Source organism: Protopterus annectens, chromosome 10.part0 (genome assembly GCF_019279795.1).
Source record: "Protopterus annectens isolate FY-2018-M chromosome 10.part0, PAN1.0, whole genome shotgun sequence".
Taxonomy (NCBI): domain Eukaryota; kingdom Metazoa; phylum Chordata; order Ceratodontiformes; family Protopteridae; genus Protopterus; species Protopterus annectens.
Genome location: NC_056744.1, coordinates 726077890 through 726100993, shown reverse-complemented (window position 1 = coordinate 726100993; position 23104 = coordinate 726077890).

Sequence of the window (23104 nt, the reverse complement as noted above, 5' to 3'; positions counted from 1 at the left end):
CTATTAGATATAGTGAAATTATCAGTGCAGGCAATAAAGCAGCAGTGCAGCTATTTAATTATAATACCATTTATTTAATTCATCTATTTTATGTTAATTATTTATTTATTTATTTTTGGAATTCAGTAAAGGGGACATTCATGGTAAGTATCTAAGGCAGTGAGAAAAGAATGCATCCCTGCATTATACCTACAGATATTTTAAAAGGATGAGATAACAGGTTAATGCATTTCATACCTGCATATGCTTCATGATATAAAATCGTTTTAAAACTAATAAGAAAATATTATTTTTCAGTTTGAAAAATATTTGATTTGTTAATGATGTGAAAAGCTTTTGTTTGAAATAAAAAAATGATAAATATTTATTGGCTGCCGACATCTTTTTAACTAGACAAAATTTGAAATGGAGGGGAAGAATGACATCTTTCAAAGAAGACAGTAATTAGCTTTTATCACTTTAACTACAATACAATTCTGAATAACAAGCAGTGAAATGGGGTAATAATGTATAGTTTTCCCAGAGTTTTCAGTCTTTCTAATAAGAAAACTATTAGCTGAGCTCCTTGATTTTAGAGAAACCATTTGAGAAGTAAGCATAAGTATAACTTATGTGAGGAGCCAAGGAAGCACTTTGCCTATAAAGGTATGAAAAAATCCAGTCGGCAGCCCACCTAGACAAAGAACTTCATTTTGCCTTAATATTTTGGCAGCTAAAAGAAGATTAGATAAGGAAAAATGAAAGGTTTCTATATTACTTGCCTAACCACAGTCTGATTTAAGCACAGCATAATTAAATTGACATCTGAAATCCAGTGCCAGTTGCAAACATTATGAAAATAATTAATGGCATTCCTCAGCACCTCATCTGTAACCACAATACTGTCTCATGAGGCACACATAAGGTAGTTAAATATCATTTTGAAGGACTGTTCTACGTATTGAGAGACTAATGACTTACCTATTTGTTATACAGAGAAAACTGTTTGCATATCATGGAAAAGTGTTTATATTTTAAAAGCATGCTTTATGTATGTTCTTTTATGTAGAGTAAATTTCTCTAGGAAATATATTAGTCAATAACAGCATGCAATTAGCTTAACAGCACTTCAAAAAAATCATCTATAGCTCTCAGTTGTCATGCATACGATTTCTGCTTACTTAATCAAAATTTCTTTGTCACATTAGAAACTGCTAGTTTGAAAGCTTCTCATGTGGTATTAAAGGGATAAATTATATTACCCATATGACTTCATAGTATTTCATAGTGCTTCTTAAAAAGAGACAAATTCAGGCTCTTCTACACAAGTAACATGGAAAAGGTGCCCTTTTTTTGAAAGCAAATTTGACAGTGCACAAACATACAAGAAAACTAGCATTTTGAACAACAGACACTGGAATCTGCTAAAAAGGTCAGAATGTAAGGAATATTTATATCTATGGGAAATATGATTGAAGTCCATATGTAATACATTGCAAACCCTGCAACGACTGGTTCTGTCTAACAGAAGCTGCCAAGTATGTGTGTGCATATCTATCTGTGTGTGTGTGTGTGTGTCTATATATATATATATAGACACACACACACACACACACACACACACACACACACACACACACAGATGAATATACACAACTATAATATATATATATATATATATATATATATAGAGAGAGAGAGAGAGAGAGAGAGAGAGACGTGGTTATTGAAGCAATGTAAAAATACCTAAATTGTTTTTCTGTAGGTGTCTGCCCCACACTACCACCTCTAGTACTGTAAATATGCCAGATCCCAAAACTGCTGAACAGTGGGGAAAATAAGTAATTCCCTTACCCAAAGCCTGCTGATCTCAGCACTGAAATTATCAGTGCAAATGAGAGGAACAAATCCATTCACTTAATCTGATCAAATGTGTCAGTCTGTAATTAGCCAAACAATTTGCAGTACTTCAAGAAAACTCTTTTTAATGCTACAAAGTGGCATTCAAATAAAGCAGAATCAATGTAATGAATGAATGCATATATATATATATATATATATATATATATATATATATATATATATATATAAAACACACACACACATATATCTATATCTATCTGTCTCTCAATGTGTGTGTGTGTGTGTGTGTGTGTGTGTGTGTGTGTGTGTGTGTGTGTGTGTGTGTGTGTATATATATATATCATTCTCAGAAGAATTGGCTGCATTTCATTGGCCTCCTAACGAAAGCAGAGCAGTTTAAATATTGAATGCTATTGTATAGTCTGTTGAGAAGTCCATAAATACTGTAAAATGAGCCTAAAAAGAACTATTCAGTGAATTCTATTATAACTCAGGCTTCTTGACCAATATGTTGAGGTAATATGTCAAATGCTTCATTTCACTTGAAAATAGTGCCGCTGCATTTCGAACAGTAACCTTAATGAAAGTAGTATAGTTAACCAACGTATTCTTACATAAAATTTACTAAATGTGTTTTCTTTTAAATTGTTTTTTAACACAATACTTAGATGCTGAGAACGGCAGAAAAGTGACAGTTTTTTTCTGCTTGAATAAGTCAGAATTTTTATTTATTTATATGACTGTTATCTAGGTACAAAATCTAGTCTTGGCTTCCTTACTGGTGTACAAAGTTAAATTTCTTGAGCCTCAACTGCCCAAGGCTCAAAATGCCAAGTATCAGAGAACTTCCACAGGAAATCATTGTCAGTGAGATATGTTAGCAGTGATGCCCTTTTCAGTGTTATGTCTCCATTTTTCACCTTGCTGTGACCAGGATTTGATATGTATATCAGGGGTACAGGGGGGCTTTATTTTTTTCAGCAAATCTCTTTTGGGAGTCACAGCGCAGTGATTCAGATAATTGTTGAGTTGATGTTTAACAAACTCATAGTGGAAGCATTTGTCTCAAGGTTCTTTTCATCCATGACCTAGTCTCCAGTGAAGCAGGAATTTATATAGATAATTTTATAAGAAGCATATGGCAGCTGTTTACATATACTGCTAAGATATACAGAATAGAAAGAGAATTACAGGTAGGTTAAGATTAAAACAAATTAAGACTAGAATAAGTTAGACAACTTCAAAAATATCACATTATTACAATCCAGTTAACAGTATACTGTGTTTATTTATGGGATTTTGTTTCATCCCAATTACCTAAAACATTAACCTGCATAATAGCTTAGCAGGCACATCTGGACGAGTATTGCAAGAGTTTGTTGTTATCTGCTGTCTGTGGGCAAAGTATTCTAACAAAGAGGTCTCAGTTTAGAAAAAAAAAAATTCCCTCACAGCTGTCGCAAATGGCACTCCTTCAGAATTAGAATATTCTTTTTTTTAAGTTTTTTTTATTTTGTTTTGAAACAGATAAACAAATCAATTATAAAACAAACAAATAACTATTTACATAGGTCAACAGCTGATCAATACATCAAAGTTATACATATCAACAACAATTAATATTTTTAAAGCTAAGTCTTTAAGTTTAAGCCACGATTTATACGAATGTGTAATATGATAAGTTCTCATCTTTATAGTATACAATTCCTTACTGCAAACAATTTTTGCCATAATAATAAATTCAACAGTAGAGGGGGTAACTTTACTTCTCCAAGTTTTAGTAATTACTTTTCTGGCTATAGGAAGAATAGACCAAAGAAGATGCACTTGGTTTTTGGAATGATCTCAGGAATAAAACTAAAGATTTAAAATATTATATCTATCTAACCATAAAGCTTAAATGAAGTTATTCATTTCTTACCAAAAAGAGGAGATGACTTCACATTCATATACCATATGCACCCAATCAGCTATTATTTCAGAATCATACCTCCAGCATTTAATTCTATTTGATTTATACATGATTGTAATTTTGTTAGGAGTGACACAAGCTCTGTGTAAAAATTTCCAAGTGAAGATTATTCAATATAATGAAGATGTGGCTTTGTCTGTAGATTTTAATATTATTTTCTTTTATTCTTCTGAGAAGTCTTCAATATTGATTTTTGAGGAATAGTTCCAATAGGAATTGTCAAAATATGTGAAATCTAACTTAAGAATTTTATAAGTTTGTGACAAATATGATTTATTTTTCATTGCATTATTATTGACATTTATTAAGAATTCCAATAATTTTTGGAATGATTTTTTATCTAGATTATATATCTTATATCTCTCTGTGTTCTCAGAGTCTCTAAATATTTGTAAAATTAGTCCAATTCTCAGAATCTTGATTGTATTTGGACCTTAATTTTTTAATAGTATATATCTCAGTACCATTTAAGAATTGAAGAATTGATGCCATAAATTAAATTACTTTGATTTAATGCTAGCATTTTATTGAAGTTATGAGTTTCTAAGCAGTCATTTCTATATGCAATTGGAAACATAGAAAATATTAAGTCTTTAATACAATGGTTAGAATATGTGCACCTCTGGAAAGATGAAATTGTATTATTTAAAAAGGGAATTTGAGAAGAGGGTGTAATACCATTTATACAAAAATCTTTTAATAACCAGATAAAACTATTACGTACTATTTTTTTATGACTGGTTGTGATATATTTATTATTTACTAATAATATTTCTTGATATATTTGTTTCCATTTTGAATCATACGATGAATTTATCCACAATGCTTTAACTTTTACAATTGTTGAAGTAGCATACAATTGAATATCAGGGAATCCTATTCAGCCATTACCCCAACCTTTTCTGTGCCAATCAAAGGAAAGTATAGTAGGATGCCAAAAATTTTAAGTAGAATATTATTTTTCTTCTTCATCAATGTTTGGTGGAGATAGTACTAAAGATTGTAAGAAAAACAATATTTTAGGAAGAATTACCATCTTAATAAGCATTAATCATTCTTCATGGTAAAGAGGAACTTGTTCCAACTTGTTACTAAACATAAAATGTTATCAACAACCTGTTGAAATTTTGTTTTCATTATTTCTTGACTGTTAAACATAATGGTTATACAAAGGTATTTCATTTGCTTGCTAGGCCAATTGAAGTTAGAATTTATTTTGTATATTTTGAATTTTTTATTAATTAATAATGTACTTATTTTATTATGATTAAATCTTAAGTTTGAGATTTCTTCAAACTGACTCATAGAACTAATTACATGTTCTAATGAATTTTCTATATTTCCTATTGTTAGTAAACTATCATCAGCAAAGAGTTAAAGCTTTATTTTGAAATCTTATTTTATTTTGATACCATTACGGTTCTTATTGGATCTAATACTATTAGCAAAGGGTTCTATAGCTAATGCAAAAAGTAAAGGTGATAATGCAAAGCCTTGTTTTGTGCCATTTTGTAATTTAAAGGAATTAAAAGAAGAGAGCCAATTTTAAAATAAGCACAAGCGTTATTGTATAACTTAGTAATTAATGCAATTAGCTCAAGTGAGAAATTATGCACTTTACATGTTTTAAACAGGTAGGACCAATTATCTGAATCAAAGCCTTATCTAAATCAAGAATAATTATAGAAAGTTAATTTTTATTTTTATTTGCATAGTCTATTAATGTATGTATTATTATTATATTATTCTGTACTTGTTTATTTAAAATAAACCCAGTTTGATCACTGTTAATTAGTTTAGGAATAAGGAGATTAATTATGTTAGGTAAAATGGACATGAAAATCTTATAGTCCACATTTAAAAGTGAAATGGGCCTGTATGATGAACACTTTGTAGAATCCTTATCTTGTTTTAAAATAGGTGATATAAGGGAATATTTCCATGATGGGAGGACTTGAGAAGTTGTTTTTATTTCTCTATAGACATTATCTCTAATATTTTAACTGCATTATCCTGTAGTATTTTATACAGTCCTGGTATAAAAACATCTAAGCCCAGTGTCTTATTACTTTTTTAACTTTTTTATTTGATCTTTTATTTCTGTTAAAGTAATGGTCTATCATTTTTTTATTTTTTCACTTAATGTATTATTTGCATTTTCCCTTAGAAAAGTTTCAACTATGTCATCATTTCCTATGTTATTTGCATTATTATTTATATTTTCATAAAATATTTGAAGCCCTCAGGAACTCCTTTAATATCTGTTCTACTTTCTTTTTTATTATTTATATCTGTTATAATTTCTTTGATATGACTTAGTTTATTAATTTTCTTTTATCTAAGAGCAAGTTTATGCAGGCTTAAAGGGTTTACTGAATATGCATGAAGTTTATTTTTTCCCAGGTTTATTGAAGCTTTGTGATTTAGCATTTCAACATATTTTGTATTTAAGTTTTTAAGTACAGAATGACTGATGATGTCATTGGTTTAAGTTTTAACTTTAGTGTGTCTATTTTGTTCTGTACTATAGTCAGTTCTTTATCCCATTATCTTGTTTTACTGATATAGCAGCTTGTAATTCTTCAATGTAAATAAACTTTTAGTAAATCCCACGGATAATATCAGTTACTTCACCATTAATGTTTATTTCTGGGAAGTTTTTGAGCTCTTTAACATGCCAATCCTTGAATGCTTTTATTTTAATAATATACACTGGTAATCTTCTGTGATGTACTAGATTGTCAGTTTTTAAAATAATATTAAAGATTATAGTATTATGGCCAGATAATTGACATGAAATTATTGAAACTTTCTAATATGTGATAAGAGATTGTTTGAGACAAAAAAAGTATCAGTTTTTGTTTGTGTTCCACGTCTATATGGATAATGAGTAAACTGAAGTGAGTTTTTTTTTCTTAGCGCATATATATATACATATATATATATATATATATATATATATATATATATATATATAAATCCACTTTGAATCATCGAATGTTCAGGACATCAACATTCTAATCATTGAGACCAGAACACTGATATTCAGAACATCAAAGGTTCAAAATGAACCACACAAAAACAAAAAACTTGCAAAAACTATTTTATGCTGGGGGGCTTTGCCCCCCTGTACCCCCCATGTGGGGGGATGCACCCCGACACTCCCCCCTACTTTAACATTCCAACTCCGAGGTCACACTACAGTGGGGTAAGGGAAATCTCTCGTTTAATGCTATATGTGACAGCGCTAAATGGGAGATTTCTGTACCCTACCTGCAATGCCAACACTCAGATGGCACACACACACACACACACACACACACACACACACACACACACACACACACACACACACACACACACAACATGCAGGGCACCTTGCTGCCCTGCATACACACTCAAAATTCTACAATTTTACTGACCTGGCACTTCCACTTTAAACCTTTGATGTTCTAAACATCGATGTTCTGGTCTTGATGATCAGAATTTCGATGTTCTGAACATTCAATGATTCAAAGTGGAACTATATATATATATATATATATATATATATATATATATATATATATATGTATCCTTTAAATTCGTTTCTATCTGCAGTGGAATCTTTGTCTAATAAAATACAATTAAAATCACCAGCCATTATGGCTTCACCTTTCAAGTAATAGGCTATAGTGTCTAAGTAATTTTTTTGCATCTTTAGCTCCAACCTCTGAAAACCAATAAGAGTTCACCAATGTATATAGTTCTCCATTCCACTCACTTATAACAATGCTTAACATACCATTTTTATCAACATAGGTATATTTTACTTTCAGCATTACTGGTGGGTTCTTCCATAAAATGAGGGTGCCTCTTCTTTTAGCTCAAAAGTCAGAACCTGCTAAAACCAAATAATTCTTTAATGAAAGTTTATTTCCATCTTTATTAAGTAAATGTGTTTTCTGTAGAAATATTATTTGAGCTTCATGCAATTACAGCATTCTAACACACTTATTAGAACATATTATTAAATCCATTAATATTAATAGATATGCAGTTAAAATTAGACACTTATATGAGAGAGAGAAAGCAAGTATAATGAAATCACATTTATGTACAGAACTTATTATATACTTTACATATATCAATATGAAATCTTCAGCTATGGTCAAAACTTTTGAAGCAAATAAAAAAATTACCTAAAGATATAATCCTAAAGCATTCTACCATGGAATAACTTATTCCTAGTTTGTTGAAAAAGATGAACAAACTGCCTCTCAAACTCTCCATTAGACTGACAACACTTAGCTCATGCTTCTGATTCATATTAATGTGTCTCATATTTTTAGTATGCATCGTCTTAAAAAAGCCCATCAGTGAGTTATTATTAATAAGAAAAGTTAAACAGGTGTTCAGAATCTTTATTTTAAGTTGACCAAACTGAGTATTTCTACAATCATCTTTCCCTGTACCTCATATTATCTCCCTGGTCTACTATAGGGAGGAATTCAGTTGTTATTATCATATTTATTAATTTATAGGTCAGATGATTTTATATTTTTTTATTTTATTTACTATGTGTAAAGTTGTTCATTGGATAATAAGTTCATAAATTAGTACCCGGCTAATTGTCCGTGCAGGCCATTCCAAGCCCTGCTAATTACCCCATGACAGAATCATGTCCTGCACCTTGTGCCTATAAGGTGAACACTTCAACCACTATGCCAACCTTCCACCCTTTTAGACATATTTATATTCTTTAACTATATACATATTTACTTATTCTGATCTCATTCTATTTCTGTTTGTATACTATGTCTTGTACTGTTACTATATTCCTAGGTTTTATATTTAGCTATAATCCTAGTATAGAGTGTCATATAATAGAACATTTATATTTACCCTTATATATTTGATATTCTTTAATTTAGTACTACTGTGAATATCAGTCCTATTTTGTCCTTAAATGTTATATATAATAATATCTGAACAAACATCTGAAAAATTGTCCCTTTTAAGATCCAAACTTTCCATAATAAATTGTTCTGAGATATTAAGTTTTATCATTAAGAAGAGACAATAACAGAATAACACAATCCTACATTTTTTACCAGAATTTTCATTCTCTAGGCTAGTATATAAACTATCCCTTTTGGTATACTGCAAGCATTCAGAACTATTTAATAACTGACAGTGATTTAAAATGCAATTCACTGTCTTTTGCTTATTATCTAACTTGTATTCATTGATGACTTAGCATAAGATTGAAAATATTATGATTATTTACTTTTAGAAAGGAAGAAGTAGCCTGCACTGTTCTTAGAATTTCAGAACTCCCACAGCATCACAAAAGTGCTCATGATTCTAATTAAGCTGCTTCAAGCTGGTCCTCATGAAAAGAGCTTGCAAATTAAAAGTTTATCAGCTACAATTCACACAAAAACATTCACGAGTGAATCCAAGCCATCTCTACTTTATACATCAATCCATCAAACCCTTCCAAACCACTAAAAAAACAAAAAAAAAACATTTAAAAGTATTTTAACCACTAAAAAGCTATTTCATTTAAGGAAATAACATTTAATGATTCAGTAAACACTGTTTGTATGAGATGTTTAATATAAAGCAGACTGTCATTTTTTAAAAGAGCATATACCATAAACTTGCATTAAAAGAGTAAAATGTATGTGTGATCCAGGTTTAACTTGTAAAAGTGTGAATGTTACTCTAATTATTTGATAACATTCCAATAATAACTTTTATATATGTAAGAAACTATACATTTTGTACTTTGTTGATAACATAGCATAACTTTTCTGGGTGCTATTGCATGTCACGTGTGCTATCAGTAGCAAGCATTCAGAACTATGGAATAACTGACAGCACTTTAGAATGCAATTCACTGTCTTTGCTTATTATCTAACTTGTATTCTTTGACATCTTATCATATGATTTAAAATATTATGATTGTTTACTTTTAGACAGGAAGAAGTAACCTGTACAGTTCTTAGAATTTTCAGAACTCCTGCATTATCACCAAAGTGCACATGACTCTAAGTTGTTTCAAGCTGGTTTTCATTATAATGGCTTGAAAATGAACAGTCCATCAGTTATGATTCACACAAAAATGCTCACAAGCGAATCTAAGTCACCTCCACACCACACATCAATCCCTTAAACCCCTCCAAACTACCAAAATACACCAAAAACCATCTCAAAGTATCCCAACCACTAAAACATCATTGCACTCACTGAAATAACATTTAATGATTCGGCAAGCACTAGTTGTATGAGATAGTTAATATCAAACAGACTGTTATTTTTAAAGGAAACAGCATATGATCTTTCTTTAAAAGAATGACAGTTATATGTGATCTAGGTTTAACCTATAAAAGTGTGAATGTTACTCTAATTATTTGATATCATTCCAACAGTAACTTTTATATATGTAAAAAGCTATATTTTATACATTGTTTATAACATAACATGTCTTTCCTGGGTGCCATTGCATGTCAAGTATACTATCAGTTGCACACTACTGGACTACTTAAAGAACCTAGAATGTCTCTTTAGTGTTACCTGTTGCAGTAATATTCAGCACCTGTTCATAAGTATTCAAGCACTTCTTTAAATTAATAAGAATTTATAACCATGAAATATATTGATTTTCATTTGTCCTTCAGTTTTTTTTTACTGTTTTTGTCTTTTTTTAACCAAGCATTTCTTGTTGCATTTCTCTTCAATGAAGTTGATAGATTTCAGTTCATTTCTTTCTTTTTTTTTTCTAGGGTTTTATTTTTCTAAATAAAGTCCATTGCATCTCAAAGGTATTAAAAATCTTCTTCCCTTCTGGAGGGTGAATTCTTATTTTTGCTGGAAACAAGATTTGTGCTTTAATATTATTTTTTCAAGCTTTTAACAAGTGGCACATATGCTCTTCTCTTTGGCATCAGTAATGTTGAATAGCCATTGTCAAATCTTACATTTTTTTCTTTAATTTTAACTGGAATATTAGTCCATACAGCTTTTAAGACTAAATCCTTATCTTGACTTTAGAAAAATATTATAATCACTGACCTTGGTGAAGTTTTTTTTTTTGTTTTTTAAAGATGAGTTAGAAAGTGATCTAAAGGCCCTTTCAATGGCAAAGAAAAACGCTTCAGGCAAGTTCAAAGTTTTAGGCAGCCAGGTATTAAGGAACTGAATCGTACTATCTCCCTCTTCTTTTTCAGGAATTCCATAAATCTTGATGTTATTTCTTCTAAATATGTTCTCTAAGTCTTATATTTTTTCCAGAATAAGTTGTTTTGTTTCAGAAGAAATTCAGTGTTACTCTCACTTTCAAGTAATCTTCCATCAAAATCAGACATTGCCTCTTCTATACTCGAGATGTGTGATGATTGTTGTTTAAGACATTCACAAAGCACTTCAACTTGTTTTATTTACATTCCTCTTTACAATTGTCTTTTTTGCTTTCTAATTTATCTATCTTTACAGATAACTCACTGATGTTACTTAGTATAGCCTGTATGTCTTTTTTTCATGGCACTGTCCTGTATACTTGGCTTAGAGTGGCTCATACTGAAACAATTAGTTCTTTCTATTTTTTGACAGGAAAAAGCAATTAAAAGAGTTTCAAACTTGTTATGTTTCTGTACTAAATCTTTCAACAGATGTTCAACTATAAATCCATCAAGTTTTGAAATGTTCTATTTGAGTTTTTAGTAAAAATCCTGTCAGAGATTTTAAAATGAAGCACAGCTAAAAATCAGTGCTGTTAACTGTCCGTCATCTTGGCCCGACTTAGATTATTCTCATTATAATTGTTTTTATATACATACTGTAGTTTATTTCAAAGTGGAAGGTATAATGTTGCAATACCAGTGCGAAAAGAAATGCAGCAAGTAACTGGGCAGCTCTATATATGGTTGGCAACCAACTAGCAGTTTGAAGAGATAAGCAGTGATGAATTCTCCAGTTATATAAACTTATAAGTGAATGTTAACTGTACTTTGAAGCATTTTTTTGAGGAATTTAAATCAATATTTGGCAGTGTATATTCAAGTTTTACTAGAAAATATTTTCAGCTAATGACATATTGATGTTCAAGCATAAAAGGTAGGCAATCTTATAGGTAAGTTGATTTAGTACTTTCTCAACTATTACTTCACTTTATGGGTTCAAAAGCAGGTCTAGGTGTTTATACACATTAACGTGTTTTTATAATATTATTCAAAGGGTCTTTTGGGGTAAAAAGTACAGTATTGCTTAACTTAAGGAAAGTGGTACTAAAAACTGAAAGAAGAAAACCCTTGAAGAAACAGCCAAAGGAAGCCACCAAATCAATTAATCTCTTTATTGGGTACCAATCCAAGTTAAATGCTTTTGTCCCACAGCATTACAACTTCTTCAGAACTAAAAAGTTCTCCTACTATACTGGTTAAAATACCATACCATATGCAATCAATCAATAAACCAATATAACAATTACGTTTTTGAATCAATTAGAAAACATTAAAAACATTAACCCTCCATTTGCATAACTTTTTGAGGGTTTTGAAATACCATAATAGTAGATTAATTTGTTTTTATTGTTACTCTATTTTGTGCTACTCACGTTTTAAGCCTGAGCATTAAGCTACATGATATCATCTACATATATAGTATGGTAATGTTTGGGTAGGTACTTAGTAAGGTTATTGATAAAAACACAGGCTAGTATGGAGCCTAAAGCTGAGCCTTATTGGACACGTAAGGTGAACTGTCCTTTGTCTGAAATTGAAACACTAAAGATAATTCAAAGTTTTTTGCTGTAAATTTAATTCCAAAGCTAATTGATGACTCCTGCCAAAACTGAGATCACTTCCGATGCAGGCATGCATACTATAATGTTCTTGTGTTTGATAAAATAAGAGCAGTGACACAGAAGTATTAAAGTTATTTACTTTACTTCTAATTCAGTAGTGATAGGGTCACAGGTTTAGTTGTCAAATCTATGAACTAGTAACCTTCAAGAAGCTTGATTGCCATAATCCCCATGTTCATAGACTCATAAATTCAGTTGTCAACCTTATAAACTGCTAGCCTTCAAAAAGCTTGATTTCATAATCCCTAAATTCATATAGATAGAAAGATAGATATAGATACATCAATCACTGTCTGTGTTTTTATGTGTGTGCTCATGTAAGTGTAGCCAATCACAATCACAACTGGTCAGCTGCTCCCTTTGGGGCTACAAGGCTGGAGTTCATTCTTCACCATTTATACACAAATAGTATCTTTAGTATGAATCATACAATACCTTAGTACTAGTGATTCTGATATATTAGGATCATTGTAATCTCCCCACACACACACACACACACACACACACACACACACACACACACATATATATATATATATATATATATACACTAATATGTATGTGAGTATGTATGTACTTATACACACACACACACACACACACACATATATATATATATATATTTATTTATACACACAGATAGATAGATGGATAGATAGATAGATAGATAGATAGATAGATAGATAGATAGATAGATAGATAGATAGATAGATAGATAGATAGTTATTGGGCATACCTGTAGTTACATAAGGGATGTCAGTCTTAGCCTCTATAGCACTCTGATATATCTCCTTATTTACTGAGAAATTTATACAAAAACACATTTGCAGTATTCTAGATTTAGTTAATCACTTCATTGTTTATTTTTAACATTGCGGTCACGTTTTTCCATTTAATTTTCTTATTCAAGTAAAAAATAATTGTGACTGATTTCAAATTTTGAAACAAGTTTTGTTCTTAATCAGATTTGGAATATTTGTTAGTAAAACTACATTACCTTATGAACTTTGTTTAACCTAGACCTGTTTTTATGACAAAAGTAATTTCTGAAAACAGAACAGTTGCCTCTTTTCAGTTGTGCATCTAATTAATTTAGGGATCCCACCAAATGGCAGTTACTGCAGAAGGTTATATTAATGAACTGCTTCCTATAATCCAGAGTTCAATTCCCTCATTATCCATTTGCCTGCTGCATCACTTCAAGAAAATCAGTTGAACAAATAGCACTGCCGAACTACCCCTGAAAAGATAGATTTGTGCCGAGTGGGCATACCTGGCTAGCAAATAAATTAAAAGGGGTATTTGTGTTGAGTGTACCTGTGTATTTTGTCAAACAATTTAATGATCATACATATGGTAAAATAAGCAACTGAGACTTAAAAAAAAATAGCCAATGACCAAAATGGCAAAATAGCCAAACTGGCCAGTAGCCAAAAAGGCAACGTTCATGATGTGAAGAAAAAAAATGATTTAATTTGATGCACTTTCATCCTATACTCAGAAGGACTTCATCAGAAAAAAAAACATCATAATGATTCTTGTTTTAGGATTATGTAACTCAAGTCATGTGGCAAAAACTAATCAAGAATCATTAAAACATTTTAGAAGAAAAAAACTCCATACCCTTCCATGAAATTACATTGTTATGAATATCAATTTCATAATTTTTATGCTCTTGATTTCGATACAGATATAAGAGAAATAAAATCACTAAGATCAGGTCTTGCACTGGTGTTCAAGCACAGTTACCAAATTAATTCCCCATATTCTGATGTACTCTAGTCTCTCAGTACCTGCCCCTCCCAAGGAAGGAAACCTTCTCCTGTACAAACAGTAGAAATCACTTGAAGCTAAGACATTCTATGAAATGCTTATACATACTGTTATTACCATCTTCTGATGTAAAAGAATAAAGGTGTTCATATATGTTCTGATGGAGTTTGCGTTCTGTATTATCCACATACAATGCCTCACACGTCAGGCATTTTGCCATGTGGACAACCTTCTTGCCTGTTTATGAATCAGAAATGGCTACTGCCAGTGGTTTACCAGCCATGTTAGGGCTTACTGACAGTAACCCTTTCTGAATCCCTTGATATCTAATATGTTGTGATTCCCTAGCTGGATTTCACACTGTTTGCTCCAAACTATTTTGAATCTCATAGTCAGTTAATATTAGGGCATATTTATTTTTCTCAAACTTGTTTGCCTAGCCAATGTCTTGCCTGTTAAAAATTCCACCTAAAGACTGTATTTCCATTAATTGTCAGATTCTTAAGTTTAGTCTGAAAACCTTCATGCTGTACAAGGTACATATATGGTATACAGTAGATTCTTATGTTTTTTTAACTCATTCCCACCAGTGAAGCTGTTGAAGTTTGCACTGTAACTGCCAACAGGAAGAGCCTAAGTTTTTTTTTGATTGAAATGTAAGGACATAATTTTATTCTAACAAATGTTCATATCTTTGTAACTATAGAAGTTACTAAAAATGTATACATTTCAAACTCTTCAGCACAACCTGTTTTTATAGTGGTAGTATTCTTTAGGTTCTAGGTCTTAAGCAGTATTTTATAAGTCACAGTAAACACAATAACTCTTAGGTTTGTAATATTTTTTAAAAGCTTATAATATCTCAGCAACCACTCAAGTTACACACATACTGTCATCAGCATTTTGTTCATCCAGGTGAGAGCTTTCATATGAGGCTAAGCAGTTCTGTCTGTGTTGGTTGTTGAGATATTTAGGAAAGCATGAAATTTATGACAATATAAATAAACACTGTATGAACAACAATTAATATCTCTTAACCTACACTAGACACAGGCCAAATATCAATACAGTTGTGTTTTCCATTCTGTAAGCTTTAAGACGAAATGTTTTAATACTTTGTATGTAGCATGGTTTTGAAATTATTAATGCAAATATGAAAAACAATATTTGGCGACTAGAGGCGTCAGTAGGATGTAACTGCACTGCACCTGGAGATGGAACTCAGCTGTAATGAGTTAATCAGTTTCATAGATATTAATTATTACATGGGAAATTTCTAGTCCCAAGTTGTTGTCTCAGTTTCTTTCATTTAGGTGTTTTGTTCAGTCAGATCTGCAACAGTGAAAGGACGAATATTCTGGAACTTTTGAAATGCGTTTGGAGCTTCAAAGCATAGCCAGTATCTATAATCAGCCTGATTTGTATATGGTGCCCTGTTGCACAGAAATTGGCCGTGCAGATATGTTGTGATTAATAATACTCACCAACACTGCTCAGCAGCAAAGAAAATAAAGCAGGAATAGGTGTAAGCAAATGGCAATATACTGTCATGCAAATGAAGGTGTACAATCCAATGAGTGCTTAAACAGATGCAAACGAGTGCCTCTGAAATCGTATGTGAATAGCAAATTGCATGTCTTTATAACAACTAAAAGCATGCAGGAATTTGTGGCATTCCAACAACCAAAGATGCTAGTAGCAGTAACAATATTCATCCAGCAGTTATTGTCTGTAAGAATTACTACATCTCATCCAGTAGTGTGATGCCATGGCTGGTATATCACCTGCCTCCAGCTAATCAACCATTACCTGAAAGATCATTTTTGATCAAGCAGAGATATTATACAGGCATTTGCTAACATGTATTGCCAGGTAAAAGGATCAGGAGACATGCATGAACTCCCTGTACTGAGACACCAAGGTATATGTAACACTCACTATACTAGCTTCAGGGACCTTCCAGAGACAAACAGGGGACACAGTGTTATTTAACAGGCATCAGCCTGCAGAACATTCAATATGTTCTTTAATATGTTATTTCCTTTGGTGTGTAAGCAGACCTATTTCCTTAACACACCAGGAGAGAGAGACACCACTGTGCATAGCTTCTTTGATACCCCCCCCCCACCTTCCTAAAGGACTGGGTGCTATAAATTGTACACATATGCCAATGGATTCCTTACCTAGTGTTTGTGGCATTTGTTATAGAAGGGTTACCATTCTATCAACTGTCAGACATGTGCAGTGTACAAGGTATACCTGTCAACTGTATAGATTTTCGCAGAATGTCCAGATTTTTGCCTCACATTTTTGGTCTGTTTCTCATAAAATTGTGGTCTTCTGGTAGATCATTAACAAATCATTGAGGGTTGAAATTATAAAATAATGATAGACTTTTAAGTTTCAGACTTCATACCCTTCAGATAATTCATGGTAATGTAAAAGCTGCTATTTTTACAACTTTCTAAGTTTGTAAATGCAATATTTAAAACTTGTTCCTATTTTTGGACTTTGTCACCCCATTATTCAAGGATTTGTCCAGATTTCTTGCTCTAAGAGGTTGAGATGTATGGAACTTCACAACCACTGTGTCTGGGCAGCACCTTGACAGTGTCCATGATGTCTACAACTGGTATGCAATTTATATATATCACCACATCCTCCATATTAAATTCCACTTAGTTGGTAATTGCAGGCACTGTGATAATAAGACAAATAAAGAGTCAAAGACAGTGTGCTCAAATGTTTTAACCCATCCACTTATTCCTGCTGTGTTTAATGTAATGACAGATATCCACATGATCACAGGTTAATGATGCCCACACAAAACTCTTACATCATGGCTGAATTGCAGTATAACACCATCATTGCCAAAGCAGAAAAATATAATGTGCATGTTCAGCTTGCTATAGACCCTGTGCCACTATCTGGATACACCTACTGCAATTTGCATGACATTTGTAGCATGCTGCATACTACACCATATGATTGATAGGAAGTATACATTCCTGCCAGCCATCCCAGAACCTCCAGAATTCCACAGCAGTCCCTGTTACAGCCAACACACCAAGCTTGTCCAGTGCTGACAGAAAGATCAAAAGACAGTGAGCAGAAGACACCCCCACCACACATACACACACACACACACACACACACACACACACACACACACACACACACACACACACACACAAGACAGCATCAGGCATACCGCTCTACCTGCAGGCAGTGAAAATAGGAACAAATCCCCTTGAAAAATAGGAACATCCAGCTAAAAATCTGGACATCCAATTATCATAATATTTGAATACCAAATAGCACATAACTCTTCCCACCATACCTCTCAATTGTCCCTGATTTTAACTCAAATATAAGCTCTGTCCCTCTTAACCCCTCCTATGACTGGTGACCTTTGGAGAAAAGGTAGTGAATTAAATGTAATAAATAATGAGAATAATTAGAAGTATAGACTTCTTTCACTTCAAAAATGTATATTAACTCATATTCACTTATTCTGTCAAGGTCTCATATTAACAGTACTAATACTTTAATATCCTGATTGTCTCTTATTATTTCTGGAGTTGTCCCTGATTATGTTGAGACTTCTCCCTGATTCATTGAGAGCTATGTTTCCTGCTTTCAGTAGGAATGTGGGATACTGCTCAGAAATAAGTTTAAAAAACAGAGTGATGTAAAAATATAAACACATTATCAGAAGTGAGATTGTAAAATCTGTAGACTTTAATGAACTTTGTCACAAAATTCTATCAAACAAGGTCTTTTATTTGGGTCTATATTATAACATCGAAGTCTTACAACTTTGAATGTTATAATATCGAACCCAGTAGAGCGAACGCTAGAAATAGAGAAGCTGCAGAACACCACATACTTTCCTAGAGAAAGTATTTGGTGGGCCGTTTCTGCAGCTTCTCTATTTCCTCGACTGTGGAGTGAAGGTTATGGACCGGGTTAAGGTAAGTGTGCGAACAAAGGTGAGTGTGCGATTGGGTGTGGGTTAGGTGAGTTAGGGTTAGGCCATGGGTCAGGTAAGTGTGCAATTGTGTGGACATGAGAGTTAGGGTGGGGTAGGTGAGTTAGGGTTAGGGAGTGGGTAAGGTGAGTGTGCGATAGTGACGGACCTTAGGATTAGGGTTGGGTTAAGGGAAGTGGATAGCTAGTGGTGTATGTATGGTTTAGTGTAGGGTTTTGTGAAGTGTGTGTGTGTGTATTATTTATTTTGGTGTGTTTGTGTTGTGTGTATGTTTGTTGGAACAGCAAATTTTTTCCCTGGGAAAAAAATTTGCTATTCTGACTGTTCAGTTTTCTGGTGTTTTGCTCTACTGGGTTCGATATTATAACATTCAAGGTTGTAAGACTTCGATGTTATAACATAGACCCCTTTTATTTTTGTTTCAGATGAAGGGAGATGCAAGATGTGTGCCCGCTTTCTTTAAATTATTGTTGCTATTAGTTGTTTGCTTATAAAGTATGGTTTTCTGTGTACTAGGTAGTTTCAAAAATTACATGTGATGAGGGGGATTCAAAAAATTGTGTGAAGGGTAAATCAAGACTGAAAATAGGGACTTTCCTCCAAAATATGGACAACTGAGAGGTCTGCTAGGCACAGTACATGGCTGCATAGATGAAACAGCTGCATCTAGTCCAGCTTATTGGGCCTGTGATCAGTTTAGAAAGAAGGTATGATGTTACAAAAAACAGATATTATGCATGTAGTGTTAGTTAAAGGCTATGATAGCTAATACATGGTCAATTTATACTATATCAGATATCTATCCTTACACATCACAGGAGGAAGGGTGGTCACGATATTCATCATCTGCACAAGTGACAATGGATACAATGACATGTCTACCATCACAGCCTGGGTGGATGGCCATGTTACAAGAAGCAGAAGCAGGGAATTCATGAAAAGGGGCACTCTTGACATAGACAATGTCCTCCGGATTCGGGAGCAGTGTGACAAAATGGGGCCAAGACTGGAGGTAGGAACCACTACAGGATCACAATCTAAAGTGACTGTAATGGCTTGATGTGATAGGACTACAGTTCCCCCCTGCCCCCCCCCCCCTTAATCAGGATGGTGAAATACTTTGGGAATGAGATCTATATGGAGTCCATTGATGACGATTTGAATGTCTATACCTCTCAACTGTCCAGATTTTTGCCTCATTTTTCTGTTCCTCATAAAATTTGTGATTTTGTTGAAAATTACTGAGGACTGAAATCACTAAATAATGTCAGAAATTTCAGTTTCATGTCCTTCAGAAAATGCCTGCTGACACAAAACCTATTATTATAGCAACCTTCTAGGTTTATAACAGAAATATTTAAAATCTGTTCCAATTTTTGGGCCTTTGTTCCCGACTTATTTTTGCCTTTGTCCAGATTTCTTCTGCTACAAGGTTGAGATGTATGATCATATGTCCTGCCTATGGAGATGGGCAGGTGTCTCTGCCTATGACATGGTATGATGAAGTGAGATGCTCCTTAACCTACAAGAGTAGACTGTGTACTCTTTGATGGCCTGCCAGTATGACCACCTCATGTACATACCCAACCATGACCGCAGACAATACTGCTGAATAGAGCAATTATAGTATCACTTGCTGTCTCAACATGGTGTTGGATATGGCAGTGATGTATACCCCTGAGTCTTCAAGAGTCCTAGCATGGTATTGTTCCTGTGTTCACTGGCCCAGTGAAAGCAAGAGCTGGGAAACATTTTCATGGAAGACACACACCATACTACTCATCTCCATTTTGCCATAGACTCTGTCTACATGACATGCTTGCTCCTTAAGCTATAGTATTGCCCACATATCAGGAGCCATCTATGACATGTGACAGCACTCGGAACCCATGATAGGTTGTCATATGTCAGGAACACCCATAATGGATACAGTGTACTTTTCTGCTGTTGCTGCCACAGGGAGACCTGCTTTGGTGCTTTGAGTCATGGGAAGTCCCTCCTGAGGGGGCTGATGATTGCTCATGCAGTATAGTTTGTAGCTCAGGTGTGGGTGTGGGTGTGGCCATAACATCACCATGAGCAATGGATGTAGAATCATCCAGCACGGAGACAGACTTTGTGCGCAGTGTGTGTGTGTGTGTGTGTGTGTGTGTGTGTGTGTGTGTGTGTGTGTGTGTGTGTGTGTGTGTGTGTGTGTGAGCGTAATGTGACTCAATCTATATCTCACCATCATTAACAGACCCTGTGTATTTATCAGTTTTGAGGGCAAAATAATGGGGTCCCATGGATTTCCAAGTGGCCCCTTCAATTCTCAGATTTTTTTAATTTACAATTTTTTAAGTTATGGCTGATATCTTCGCGCATAGCCAGCATATCCTGCAAAGTCATCAACATTCAGGGGCATACATGATGACATCAGCTTCGTGAGGCAATGCCAGTGCCTAACTGCCTCTCAGAGGCTGAGGCAGAAGTTTCAAATTCAAACCACAGTGGCTGGTGACATTATGTCGTGGCTACTACTAGTAGTTAGTTATTTCCTTCTGCAGTGGCTCTCACTCAGCTGCTTGCATCAGTTTCTTTTCATTTATGATTATGCACTTGAACAGAACAGCACTTTGCATGGCATGTTTTCCAGGACTAGCCTCAAGGACTTGCCCCGAGATAACTGTGGCCACTTTTTCATCAGTTGAGATGCCTTCCTCTTCAGGTACGTTCTGGACTACCTCTGCGACTGGCACCTTGTCCTCCTGCCTGATCATTTTCTAGAGAAGGAGGTATTTAAAGATTAAAGAGTCAGCCAGGACTTTTCAAATTAGTACAGTGTTGCATCTTTTAGTCTTGCATCACTGCAGTTCTTACTATATAGTTGCTGTGAGAGGTATACATCAAACCTACTTGTAATAGGAAGAACCATAATCATACCAATATGCAAAGTTGCGCTAATTAGGCATTTGCTTGCTTTTGACTATTCTGTCTCTCATTTTCATGGACTTTATGTATGTAGAAGTCAGTGGTCTTCCGGTCTATATTTTGTTGCACAACTTGACTTTATATTAAAATATGTAAAATTTTTCGTCCGGGAAGTTGCACGGTGTTGGCATATAGTTCTATGTTTCAGTGAAGACTTTTTCAACCAACTGATGTGATGCTAGTATAGATACAATATTGCATGGAGCTGATGTGTTTGTCTGAGCTGTCAAGTGTCCAAGGTTGGATTATCAACTGGAGTACTATGTTCTACTTAGTTTGTGGTATGGTTAAAAAGATGAGACCACTGCTAATGTAGTCTTTCTTCTCTTTTTTATAGCTACTGCACAGACCAAACTTTTCCCCAAGATTATCATACATTTTTTTTCAAACACTGTTAAGTAATTCAGGGTATGATTTTGACAGCAATTTCTATGCATAAATTGGGGGATTCAGTCAGGGGCTGTCTGATGTATTTCAACGGTTTTCCAGTTCAAGCTGACCTTCAAGTTCTGTAAAGAAATGTTTCCACTCTAACCATTTTTAATGTGAATCCTGGGTCTGTGGTTAGTTGTTTAGTGAATTTCACAAAAAAATAATACATACTATAAATTCAGATAGTTGCTAGAATAATAGGTTTTGCATTATTATGTATTTTATGAGGGATATAAAGTCTGAAATTCAAATCTCTGCCATTATTTACTGACTTCAGTATTTATGTTGGTATCCCACAATTCCACCAGAGGTGTGGGATTACATTATTATGTATGCAAATTTTACGTTAATCAGCATCCCGATTTTTGGCCAGTTGTACTTACTTTTCTTGGACCTTTGTCCAGATTTTTGATGTTTCCAGATTGAGAGGTATGGTGTAGGCACCAATATATCATGTTGTATGGACCCAACCTGTATAAGTGCCACCATAGCAGTAGTCCAGACTGTGAATACACAATAGAAATATGGACATAGTGAAATTGAATACCCATGCTTTATGTGAGGCCCTGTATTGTACATGCAACCAGTGGTACAAAATAAGCAGACACAGAACAGGCACATAACATTGCTGCCATTCCAGTGTGCCTGCGCACTTGATGTACCTACAGGAAACATAGATAATGGTATATGTTACCTGCCTACCAGCCTGTTTGTGCACTACTTCTGTATACACCTTCAGTATGGTTACTAACAAGCAGCATTGCTCCCTGAGATATGTGAGGCTTGGCTAATTCCAGAACCTGTGCCCACTACTCCAGCCATAATAATTGTGTCTTAAACATCCGACACAAGGACACTAGGAACTCCTTCTTGTCAATTAGGCTTGAAGTAAGTGGTGTTGTCCCACCCCCAGTGTCTTGCCTCTCTACTGCTAAGATACCCACCTTCTTGCAGGCCTGTTTGATTATGTCAGTGAGATGCTTCTGACATTGCTGTGCTGTGCAGTTCTGTCCACCAACAACATTGATGTTATGGACCAGTGTTTCCCAGATGTGTTCCCATAATGGCTGTTGAACACACCATCTCTCTAACAAGTGGAGCCCATGGGTCCTCACTGCTTGTAGTAGATTGTCATTCTCAGTTCTGTTAAAGTTGCCCATCCCCTGCTGCCTGTCCCCAATTGAGAACATGATGACAATTATGGAAACAACAAAGTTGTAGATTGGGGAGAGTTTGCAAGAAATTGCAATCAGTGGATTGCCGTCAGTATTGTTTG